Here is a 10,236-nt window from a genome sequence, read left to right on the forward strand (position 1 = left end):
TTAGTTTAAGTTACGGGTACTTCCCTGGGCCAACATTTTGGAGGCATAAATATTTGATAATCTGATTTGACTATAGCTAACCAAATTGAAACATAAGATACACACAAGTCTGATAAGATATTCTTTATACTAGATCTTAGTAATGAATTAAGCAAGGCTTACAGAAACAAAATTTGTTCATGAAATTGCTTTTTCTCAAGTCTATTGGTCAGTATTTGGCTGATTATGAAGGAATTTTGTGAACTTAACCAACATGGTGACAAAAGGGAAGTAACTCTTGCTCAGTTTGTGTCAATCTAAACCAAAATGTAGTGTTACTGTTTTTTTTATTATTCACCACTTATGACAATGTATGAAGTATATATATTATGATTATTAAGGATGTTAAGGTATACAAATGGTTATATGCAAGGTGATTTACATAAAAAAAACATGTAGTTAAATGTCACTTTTAGCATGTTTAGTGGTGAATTTTGACTGGGAATGCTGGTGATTGTGGATGATTCACTCTCAAGTACTGTTAATTCAGAATTCAGTGCAAGGTTTTTTATTAATGCAAATTAATAATGCGACCCCGGTTGCAGGGGCGGATCCAGAATTTTAGGTTAGGTGGGGGGGGGGGGGGCGCAAACTTAAAAATTTTTTGGAGGTAAAATTATCAAAATAGTCTTTATTAAGCTGAGGAGGTGCACTCGACTCCAATCTTAATTGACTAGGATTGTCAGTTTTCCTATCGAAGGTTGGTGGTTTTCTCCGGGCACTCCTGCTTCCTCCACCAATAAAAACTGGCCGCCACGAAATAGCCCAAAAGCAGTGCTTAAAAGTAGTGTTAAAACACAAAAAATTAAATCAAATAAAGCTGAGGACAACCCATGCTTTGCAAATTTTAGGGGGGGGGGGGGGGCGCATGCCTGAATCAGCCCCTGGGTTGAGTATTGCAAAAATAAGAACTCACATTCTGAATTCAATACATATATATATCCCTATGCAGATTTTCCTGAAATCGCATTAATTACCATCACTGTTTTGTCCATTCTTGAAAAATTGCAATAATAAATGCAAACAATAATTTCTGCATGCATATGAACATGATGAAAGAGTTGTAATTAGCATTATCAATTTAAATAACCAATGATCACTCTGTTTCATTATGTTCTTATTCATGTTAGTGATCATGAATCACTGAACACCAGCAACAGTGATTTTTATCTGAATCACCATCATGACCATATGAGTATTATACACCATATACTCAGGTAATATACATGAGAGTCTGGATGGGGTCCTTTATTTCTGTATTCTTGGCATATTTTTATATCTTTAAAAATAAAGCTTATTCTGTAAAATTCTCATGCAAATGTCATGAAAAGGAATTTACTATTAAAATTATCTATTATTAGATGATTTCTAAATTCTGTACATTCATGACATTGTTCATTTCTGTAGTTAACATTGTATAACGTAATTGTTTAATTTTCCACAGTTATCAGTCAGGGGACTTACTTAAATGAGTGATTTTCTAAATCACTGATTCAAGTAACATTATGTCCATAAAGGTTTGAAGTAAGAGTTGTCTTTCTTTAATAATCACCTATTTAAGTAGTACAAATTAATCACTAGACTAAGTGATTTAATTTTATTGTAACATTAAATATAGAATACTAATGATCCAGGGACTACATGGACTAATTATGTTGCTAAAATTATCAGAACCAACATCTGTGTTGATAGGATGACCGGGTCATGTCAGGTGATGACCTTGTACTAAATCTAGGATAATGACATAAAAATCACTTGTTTAAGTATTATACCTCAATTTCCTTCCAAAAAATCACTTCTTTAAGTATCATTATTTTAATAACCCCCACTCATTTCAACACCCCCCGAACAGTGAAATTTTGATCGCGAACAGTAGAATTTTATTACATAATCTATAAGATGAAACCTTGAATTTTACAGGAAAAATACTCCCACTGCTGGGAAAAATCTGTTAAGAAAGTATCAGTTCATTATGAAAAGCCATTTTTATAGCATTTTTATACGACCGCAAAAAAATTTTTGTGGTCGTATATTGGTATGACGTTGGCGTCGTCGTCGTCCGGCGTCGTCGTCGTCGTCGTCCGGCGTCGTCGTCGTCCGGCGTCGTCGTCGTCCGGCGTCGTCGTCCGGCGTCGTCCAGCGTCGTCTGAAGACACATTGGTTTTCGCACTCTAACTTTAGTTTAAGTTAATGGATCTCAATGAAATTTTACCACAAGGTTCAATACCACAAAAGGAAGGTTGGGATTGATTTTGGGGGTTATGGTAATAACAGTAAAGGAATTAGGGGCCAAAAATAAGCATTTTTGTAACTTCCAGACATAACTTGTGTGTTAGTGTATGGATCTCTCTGACATTGTACCACAAGGTTCCATATCACTAAAGGAATGCTGGGATTGATTTTGGGGGTAATTGCCTCCAAATTTTAGGAATTAGGGGCCAAAAAAGGGGCAAAAAACAAGCATTTTTCTAGTTTCATGACAATAACTTGTGTGTAAGTGTATGGATCTTTCTGAAATTGTACTACAAGGTTCCATATCACAAAGGGAAAGCTGGGTTTGAGTTTGGGGGTAATTGCCCTAAACGTTTAGGAATTTGGGGCCAAAAAGGGGCCAAAAAACACATTTTTTTCTAGTTTCCAGACAATAACTTGTGTTCAAGTGTATGGATCTCTCTGAAATTGTACTGCAAGGTACCATACCACAAAGGGAAGGCTGGGATTGAGTTTGGGGGTGATGAATCATAATGGGGGTTCAAAAAATTTTGGGGGGGGGATTTATTTTTTTTTCCTTTTTTTTCTTTTTTTCCTTTTTTGTTTCTTTTAAAATATTCCATTTTAAGTTGGTTATTTCTGATTTATATTAAAATCAAATAAAAATGATATGGTAGGAGATACACACCAAACAGGATGTGTAAATTATTATATAATAAGTATTGTGCAATAGCAAGAAATTTTCAATTGCACAGTATTGCACAATAGCAAGAAATCTTCAATTGCACAGTATTGCGCAATAGCAAGAAATCTTCAATTGCACAGTATTGCGCAATAGCAAGAAATATCCAATAGCACAATATTGCGCAATAGCAAGAAATTGTCAATTGTACAGTATTGCGCAATAGCAAGAAATATTTAATAGCACAGGATTGTGCAAAAGAAGATACTTCCTATAAATTGCTTATTTCTTGACCAATTTCAATGGGGTTTTATTCTTGATTTCATGGGGTTCTTTAATATGCTGAATCTGACCGTGTATTTAGTTTTTGGATTTTGGGCCCCGTTTTTAAATTGGTCCACATTGAGGTCCAAAGGGTCCAAAATTAAACTTTGTTTGATTTCATCAAAAATTGAATAATTGGGGTTCTTTGATATGCCGAATCTAACTGTGTATTTAGATTCTTAAATTTTGGTTCCGTTTTCAAATTGGTCTACATTAAGGTCCAAAGGGTCCAAAATTAAACTTAGTTTGATTTTAACAAAAATTGAATTCTTAGGGTTCTTTGATATGCTGAATCTAAACATGTATTTAGATTTTTGATTATGGGCCCATTTTTCAAGTTGGTCCAAATCGGGGTCCAAAATTAAACTTTGTTTGATTTCAACAAAAATTGAATATATGGGGTTCTTTGATATGCTGAATCTAACCATGTATTTAGATTTTTGATTTTTTGGCCCCGTTATCAACTTTGTCCACATTGAGGTCAAAAGGGTCCAAAATTAAACTTTGTTTGATTTCATCAAAAATTGAATTCTTGGGGTTCTTTGATATGCTGAATCTAACCATGTATTTAGATTTTGGATATTGGACCATAATAGGTGAATGTCCAATTTAAAATTTTTAAGTTCTTAGACCACATTCAATCTGTGTTAGAAACCTATGCTGTGTCAAATATTTAATCACAATCCAAATCCAAAGCTGTATCAAGCTTGAATGTTGTGTCCATACTTCCCCCAACTGTTCAGGGTTCGACCTCTGCGGTCGTATCAAGCTGCGCCCTGCGGAGCATTTTATTTCAATTAAAATAGAATTTGCTGCTTAAAAGAAGCAAAAAGTTCATGTTTTTCAATTTTACTAATGAAAAGATATTATCTAAACCTATGTGTTTAAAATTTTGGTAAAACTACAAAATCACAATTTGTGACAAAACTTCGAATTTGCTACTTAAATAAGTGATTTAAAAATCACTTATTTCAATAAGTCCCCTGACTGGTTATGACAATTACAGGGGTGGATCCAGGATTTTAGGATAGGGCACAAACTTTATTTTTTTTTAGGTAAAATTATCGAAATATTCTTTATTAAGCTGTCGACAACTCATGCTTTACAAATTTTAGGGGGCCCACGCCCGCCACGCCCCCACCTGAATCTCCCCTGAATTATTGGTTATTCGTTTACACCCCATATGCATTATCCTCTATTCTTTATATTTTTTGCTCGTTTTTCTCTTTTCATTGTTTTTTGGGCCATTATTCTCCATTCTGTAAACCCCATCTAGACCCTCATACATGAATATATATGCTAAGATGCTTCAAAAATAGTTTGTATTAATTTACATGATTTGACTATACCTTTATACATTTTATAACTCCTGTTGCCTTTCAATTTCGGATTGCTTTATACATTTTTTTAATAGCAACCTCAATGTCTTTAAAATTTGAATGATGTCTGCTGTTGATGACTGATTAAATTAAAAAATTTTCATAAAGTTTAACATGAAGATGAAGTATTTTTATATGACTGCAAAAAAATTTTTGTGGTCGTATATTGGTATGATGTTGGCGTCGTCGTCGTCGTCGTCGTCGTCATCACACATTAGTGTTCGCACTCTAACTTTAGTTTAAGTGAATGGATCTCAATGAAATTTTACCATAAGGTTCAATACCACAAAAGGAAGGTGGGGATTGATTTTGGGGGTTATGGTACCCATAGTTAAGGAATTAGGGGCCAAAAAGGGGCCAAAAATAAGCATTTTTGTAACTTCCAGACCAAACTTGTGTGTAAGTGTATGGATCTCTCTGACATTGTACCACAAGGTTCCATATCACAAAGGGAATGATGGGATTGTTTTTGGGGGTAATTGCCTCCAAATTTTTTGAATTAGGGGCCAAAAAGGGGTAAAAAACAAGCATTTTTCTAGTTTCCAGACAATAACTTGTGTGTACGTGTTTGGATCTTTATGAAATTGTACTACAAGGTTCCATATCACAAAGGGAAAGCTGGGTTTGAGTTTGGGGGTAATTGCCCTAAACATCTAGGAATTAGGGGCCAAAAAGGGGCAAAAAACAAGCATTTTTCTAGTTTCATGACAATAACTTGTGTGTAAGTGTATGGATCTTTATGAAATTGTACTTAAAAGTTCCATATCACAAAGGGAAAGCTTGAATTGAGTTTGGGGGTAATTGCCCAAAAAGTTGAGGAATAAGGGGCCAAAAAGGGGCCAAAAATTAAGCATTTTTCTAGTTTCCAGACAATTACTTGTGTTCAAATGTATGGATTTCTCTGAAATTGTACTGCAAGGTACCATACCACAAAGGGAAGGCTGGGATTAATTTTGGGGGTAATTCCCTCAAAATTTTAGTAATTAGGGGCCATAAAAGGGCAAAAAAATAAGCATTTTTCTAGTTTCAGGACAATAACTTGTGTGTAAGTGTATGGATCTTTATGAAATTGTACTGCAAGGTTGCATATCACAAAGGGAAAGCTGGGTTTGAGTTTGGGGGTAATTGCCCTAAATGTTTAGGAATTTGGGGCCAAAAAGGGGCAAAAAAACAAGCATTTTTCTAGTTTCCAGACAATAACTTGTGTTCAAGTGAAAGCTGGGATTGAGTTTGGGGGTGATGAATCATAAGGGGGTTCAAAAAATTGGGGGGGATTTTTTTTTCATTTTTTTTCTTTAAAATTTTCCATTTCAAATTGGTTATTTCTGATTTATTATAATATATAAAAGCAAATAATAATAATTTGGTTTGAATAGGTAAATTAAACATTTTTAGGTTCTTAGACCACTTTCATTCTGTGCGAGAAACCTATGCTGTGTCAAATATTTAATTACAATCCAAATTCAGTGCTGTATCAAGCTTGAATGTTGTGTCCATACTTGCCCCAACTGTTCAGGGTTCGACCTCTGCGGTCGTATCAAGCTGCGGCCCAGCATAAATGGATACATAAATTAAATGTAAAGAAAACAACGTGCTTGTTTTTGTGTAAAAAATTCTTTTTTGATACTATATTTAGATGAAAAAAGGCTAATTTTGCTTTTGATTATTTTGCGGATCTTCACTTCTCATGTTTTCAGCTTTTCCTTAATCTTACGCCTCAGGTTATTTTTCTAGGCTGTGCATAACATGCATAATGATTTTTGTCGAGCCTGCGACTTTTGTCGCAGAAAGCTCGACATAGGGATAGTGATCCGGCAGCGGCGGCGACGTTAGCTAACTTCTTAAAAGCTTTATATTTTAGAAGGTGGAAGACCTGGATGCTTCATACTTTGTATATGGATGCCTCATGTTACGAAGTTTCCGTCAGTCACATGTCCAATGTCCTTGACCTCATTTTCATGGTTCAGTGACTACTTGAAAAAAAATTTAACATTTTTTGTAATGTTAAATTCTCTCTTATTATAAGTAGCAGGATAACTATATTTGGTATGGGCGTACCTTGCAAGGTCCTCATGCCCGTCAGACAGTTTTCACTTGACCTCGACCTCATTTCATGGATCAGTGAACAAGGTTAAGTTTTGGTGGTCAAGTCCATATCTCAGATACTATAAGCAATAGGTCTAGTATATTCGGTGTATGGAAGGACTGTAAGGTGTACATGTCCAACTGGCAGGTGTCATATGACCTTGACCTCATTTTCATGGTTCAGTGGTTATAGTTAAGTTTTTGTGTTTTGGTCTGTTTTTCTTATACTGTATGCAATAGGTCTACTATATTTGGTGTATGGAATGATTGTAAGGTGTACATGTCTAGCTGGCAGGTGTCATCTGACCTTGACCTCGTTTTCATGGTTCAGTGGTCAAAGTTAAGTTTTTGAGTTTTGGCCTTTTTTTCTAATACTATATGCAATAGGTCAACTATATTTGGTGTATGGAAATATTTTATGATCTATATGTCAGTCGCGCAGGTTTTATATGACCTTGACCTCATTTTCACGGTTCATTGCTCAGTGTTAAGTTTTTGTGTTTTGGTCTGTTTTTCTAAAACTATAAGCAATAGGTCAACTATATTTGTTATATGGAAGAATTGTTAAACTGTACATGTCTGCCTGGCATGGTTCATCTGACCTTGACCTCATTTTCATGGTTCATTGGTCAATGTTTAGTTTTCTTGGTTAATGTTAAGTTTATGTGACAGTTGTAATAAAGCTTTATATTTAGGACTATCAACATAATATCAATGATTAGTAAAGAAGGCGAGACATTTCAGCGTGTGCACTCTTGTTTTAGTAGCAACCCCTACATTGTCTAATGTATGTCCCTCAATACTTTTTTAAACTTTAAACTTACATTTAAAATACACTCAGTGTTCTCTCCATGACCTTTATGACCTTTAACAATCACTGTGTGCTATCTAAAATAATGTTATTTATGAAGTAATTTGAAATTAAGCAGTAAACACCTGTAAAAGTTTTAAAAATTCATTGATATCTTAATCATATATATAAACAAGTCTAAATTGAAAACAACGGTCAAACCTATGATTGCGTTGGATAAAAACCGCAATTTCTACACGTGTGCATGCAAACCAAATTTCTTGGTAGAGGGGTCTAAATACAGCACAAACAACATTTTCCAAAAAAAACAAATGAGTGAAAAAGTATATTTTAACAAAACGCATTTGACTAGCAGGTCGAACAACTGATGTTCTTAAACCCTGCTGACTGCCATTGGCGATTGCCAAATAAACGGATCACAAGATGTAACAAAATAGATCTTATCATTAATTTATTACCAAACAGAAAACACTAAACTTGTGGAAAAGATGGTATACCGCAAACATGAGGTGCAAAAATTTGTACACCATATCCGGATTTCGACAATTAATGTCTCTTCAGTGATGTTAGGAATCGAAACGGTATTTGGAAGGCCATATAATTTACCTCGATTTAGGATAGACTCTTGAATTTTGAAAGAGTCAAAATAGGATGAACGGATCATATAAACCCGAAGGCAAATATATTACAAGCCCAAACGAAAAAACATAAACAAGTCTAAATTGAAAACAACGTTTAAACCTATGATTGCGTTGGATAAAAACCGCAATTTCTATACGTGTGCATGCAAACCAAATTTCTTGGTAGAGGGGTCTAAATACAGCACAAATCATATATATATATACATGATATATATACAGTTTGTAAATCTTGTTATTTCTTTTACTCTTAAACTTTCCTTGATCATGTAAATCATTCATATACGTTTATGTATTACCTAAGAATTAAGAAAATGTTGATATGTTTTAATATTCAATGTTACAATGTACATACAGGAAGCCAACAGCCTTATTTTTTTATGACTTGCCCATGATATTTTCCTGTTCTGCATCCTAGAGGAGGGTCTTGATAGGGTTTGTGTGTGTGTGTGTGGGTGGGGGTGGGGGGTCTTGTCCCTTAATTTCTGTATTCTTAGGTCATTTTTCTTTATCTTTAAAAATAATGCTTATTCTGTAAAAATTCTCATGAAATTGGTTTTACTATTATTTTTTTTATGTAAATATGTGATTTCTTTACTCTGTAATCAGTGTTTTATTACAGGATTCTTTTATTTTCCACTGATATTCTTTATACTTTTGCATCCATTATACGCTATTCTTTATTTTTTTCCCCTTTTTCTCTATTCGCTCATTTTTTGGCCATTATGTAATATTCTCTTCTGTAAACCCATGCAATCCAGACCCTCATATATAGACTGAGTACGCCTGTCCTATATCAGGTTAAATACATTTATTAAGTATAGGTTGTTTAAAATGAAATTGGGGTAACATCGATTATAATTTATATTGATTTGAACTTTTCCAAATGTATGGCCTGTTTTTAATTAGGATTTGGTTCCTGATGTCACAGTTCACTGAACTAAATGTTATATAGTGAGCCAGCATGTTTGATTACATTCTACATGTACTGTTGTTTCATATATGCTGTTCAACAATGTGTTCATTGAACAAGCAGAGGCGGATGTATGGAGCTTCATTTATTGTTAAATGCATACATGTTCCACTCTAAACTTTGCCTGCAGCCTAGTTTCCCCCCCCCCCCTTTTTCTCAAAATCCTGGATCTGCATCTGTATAAAATATGAAAACAACACGTTATAAATTTTATGCGTCCGAATCGCTTTTCTGGATTTACCTTCATCAGGAACGCTCAAAGCCGAATATTTGAAAGCCAAGGATGTACAAGATCCGAAACAGTTGGAGCAATTTAAACTTAAATGAGACAGCAACCCATTAACACAAAAAACCAAAAAACATCTAGAGATCACCAAACAGTGTTCAACAATTGACCTGTGTCCATAAAATATATCGGGCTAAAAAGTGTCCTACAGAAAAATTAGATTAATGGAGCCTATCAAAGATCTGCCTTCATTAGTAGGTTCGTTCAAACTACAAATGTACATAGAGTTAGATATGAAAAAATTCAACAGTACAATATAATTCCGAAATTCATACAGGGCTGAGGCACTTGAACTTTAGATAGCTTATCTGGAAAAAGGCATTTATGAGCTTTTTCTATCACTTGTTATCGGTTCTCTCTTCATTCGTTAACTTTTTCATAGATCTTCTCCTCCACATCTACTTAATTTATTTGAAAAAAAAACATAACAACTTAAAGGTTAATCCTGATGGTATCAATATTTTCATTTTTTTATCAGTGTACTAGTGTACTAGCTGTCCAGAGTGGAGGTACACAGCTCCCCTCTGCCTTTTATGTGCACTTTCTGTCCTTATAGTCCTACCTTGTAAATAATCACTCTGATTCAAACAAAAAATATTCTGAAACTGACAATATCAAGATGCTTGATTTCTTGATTGACAACATATTTGTTACGTTACGAGGACGTGTTTTTCAACAGACTGTCGGCATTCCCATGGGAACCAATTGTGCCCCTCTTCTTGCCGACTTGTTCCTTTATTATTATGAGGCTGACTTCATACAGGAACTTCTTAGGAAGAAAGATAAGAAGTTAGCAATATCCTTTAAC

Source organism: Mytilus californianus, unplaced genomic scaffold (genome assembly GCF_021869535.1).
Source record: "Mytilus californianus isolate M0D057914Y unplaced genomic scaffold, xbMytCali1.0.p SCAF_6, whole genome shotgun sequence".
Lineage (NCBI taxonomy): Eukaryota > Metazoa > Mollusca > Bivalvia > Mytilida > Mytilidae > Mytilus > Mytilus californianus.